The following is a 3,043-nucleotide window of genomic DNA, read 5'->3' as shown; positions in this document are numbered from 1 at the left end:
CTTAATTTTGGGCGTCAGGTATTTTGTCCCAGCAACGAGAGAAAAGTAACCAAGACAAACCCCCTCAGACACAGGTTTCCAAGTTATCACACTGCGTGCCAAGGAGCTTCCAGAAACAATTCAGAGGGGCCACTCAGGAGAAGAAGGGACCCAAGATGGCGGCCACTCTGAGGAAGGCGGCTGCATAAGACATCAATGTTACTTTTGAAGATTAACAAAAGATAAATAAATTTGCAGGACATTCGAGTAGAATCACAGAGCTAAAGGAAGAAATAGAAGTAAAAAAGAAGCAACTCCAGAATTTAGAAGATGCTTGTGATGACATCATGCTCACAGATAATGACTACTTAATGATACCTCATCAAATCAGTGATGTTTTCATTAGCTATTCTCAAGAAGAAACACAAGAAAGGTTAGAAGAAGCAAAGCAAAATTTGCAAGGAGAAACTGACGCCTTAGAATCCAGAGTAAAATCAATTCAGCGGCTGTTAGCAGATTTGAAAGTTCAATTATATGCAAACTTTGGCAGCAACATAAACTTTGAAGCTGAGGAAAGTTAAACATTTTATGACTCATTTTTTAATTTGTTTAATATACTTGAATATTGCTTAAAATGATAATTTCCCTTCTTCAAATGACATGAAAAGGAAAAGTTTTTTTAAAATTTTCATTTATTTAATGGAAACTTGCCTATTTTCACATGCCTTTGCTTATTTTAGATTTTTAAAAGAAGGCAGTTTTCATCTCTGTATTTTACATAATGACTATGTCAAGTCTAAGGGTTTTCTGTCATATTATTAAAATCAGTCAAGCAAGAAAAGGGAGAAGAAGGGAAGAATCAAAAGTCCAGGCCAAGTCTTCATCCTCTCACCACTCTATAACCACAGGCAGCTTTGCTTTTACTTTACTGGGGTTTTTGTTAGGATTTCATGTGGCAAAGGATGTCTCTGCAAATAGTCTGGGAATTTTTTGCTAAAGGTTTGGCTGTAAAGGACGTACAGGGCATATGGGAAAGGAAGAGGGCGCTGTAGTACACTTGGAGGGTTTCTGAACTTGCAGGCACTGGAGAGGGCTTCTAGGAATGCTGAGTCCCTGTTACGGACGGGAGTCCCTCAGGTAGGGAGGACGAGGATAGCGAGCTGGGCTGAGAATCACTGGTTTGAGATACAGTACTTGTATTAAATTTTCTGAAGGCAGGGAAGGGGCTTCAGAAATGGGGAAAGAGGACTAGAAGAAGGGGAAGTAAAAATGATTCGGATGTGACGTGTACATACCATTTCCCTAAGAGGAACATAATTATTTTGTATCGCAAACATATACCCATAAAAAAAATGACAAAGCCAGGAACAATGATGAATGCCTATAATCCCAGCACTCTGGGAGTCTGAGACAGGAGGATCACAAATCTGAGTCCAACATGGGCAATTTAGCAATTTAGACTCTGGTACAAAATGAAGGAGCCAGGCATGGTAGCACATGCCTGTATTCCCAGCACGCAGGAGGCTGAGACAGGAGGATCACCATGAGTTCAAGGCCAGCTTGGACTATATAAAGTGACCCTGTCTCAAAAAAACCAAAGCAAACCAAAACCAAAGCAAAACAATGAAAATGCAAGAACAAAAGAAAGGACCGGGAATGTGACTCAGTGGGAAGGCTCTGGGTTCAAATATCTAAGGCTAAATCTAAATCTAAATCTATACTGCTGTTCAGAAAACTAGATATTGACAAGCAGAAGAATGAGATGGTACTCTTAAACTATGTACCAAAATCAACCAAAATTAATTAAAAACTTAAACTTTAGATCTGAAGCCATAAAACTACTAGAAGAAAACAGGAAAAATGTTCCTTGACATTGGTTAGGCGAGCTGGGCTGAGAATCACTGGTTTGAGATACAGTACTTGTATTAAATTTCCTGAAGGCAGGGAAGGGGCTTTGGAAATGGGGAAAGAGGACTAGAAGAAGGGGAAGTAAAAATGATTCAGATGTGACATGTGTACAGGTGGTGAGCCTGTGCACACATACTGCATCTGGCTGTTCACACCACTGAAAGCTCTAAAAGGTTCGCTATCACTGGGTTAGGGAAACTGAACTTTTTGATGTGACACTAATCATACACAAAAGGCACTGAGAGCAGAAGCGAAACAAAACAAAACAAAAAATCTCCAAATAATATTATATCAATTTCAAAAGATCTATGCAGCAAAGGAAATAAGCAAGAGTGCAAAGGCTACCTACAGAATTGAAGAAAATGCACGCAAGCTTTTAAACTGCTAAGGAAACATCCAAAACACAAAAATATATAAGGAACTCACAAAACTCAATAGCAAAGGAAAAATAAAATAAAATTTAAAATGCCAATGAAAAATGGGCAAAGAAAATGAGCAAACATTCCTTCAAAAGAGGACATGCAAAAAGTATATGAAAGGGTGCTCAATGTCCTTAATCAGAGAAATGTAAATGAAAACCACAGTGGAAAAAAAAAATGACTTCATCAAGGTTGCAGGATACAAGATCATTATACAAAAATCAATTATATACCTTAAAAATAAAGAAACAATTCCACTTATAATAGGATGGAGAAAAATAAAATATTTAGGAATAAATATAATGAAATAGGTGTGAGACTAGAACATTGCAAGTTACATTGTTGAGAAAATTAACAAAGACCAAAGTAAACGGAAAAATATTCTGTATCCAATAGATTAGAAGTCTTAATACTAATAAGATAAGAAAAACTCCCCAAACTGATTTACAGATTCAACACAAAATATACCAAAATCCCAACTCCCCTTCTTATGGAAATTAGCTGATCCCAAAATTCCTGCAGAAATTTAAGGAACCCCAAAATGGCCAAAATAATCTTCAAAAGGAACAATGAAGTTGGAGGGCTTCCACTTTTCAATTTTAAAACTCACTATGAAATTACAGTAATCAAGATTATGAAGGGCTGGGGATTTAGCTCAGCGGCAAAGCGCCTGCCTGGCAAGCGCAAGGTCGTGAGTTCGGTTCCCGGTACCGGAGAAAAAACCAAAAACAAACAAA

The 3,043-nt window shown here is 37.7% G+C and overlaps 1 protein-coding gene and 1 pseudogene across 2 annotated transcripts in view; one reads left to right on the top strand and one right to left on the bottom strand.

Moving 5' to 3' along the window:
- Tbc1d9 (TBC1 domain family, member 9 (with GRAM domain)) overlaps positions 1–3,043 on the bottom strand; it is a gene marked incomplete in the record, with an annotated part of 109,879 nt that overhangs the window by 24,208 nt on the left and 82,628 nt on the right.
- LOC102013597 lies at positions 156–560 on the top strand (annotated as a pseudogene).

The sequence above is a fragment of the Chinchilla lanigera genome, unplaced genomic scaffold, assembly GCF_000276665.1.
Source record: "Chinchilla lanigera isolate Chin_1 unplaced genomic scaffold, ChiLan1.0 scaffold00070, whole genome shotgun sequence".
NCBI classification, from domain to species: domain Eukaryota; kingdom Metazoa; phylum Chordata; class Mammalia; order Rodentia; family Chinchillidae; genus Chinchilla; species Chinchilla lanigera.
Note: the sequence above shows the minus strand (reverse complement) of the source record. Positions and strands in the feature narration are given on the sequence as shown.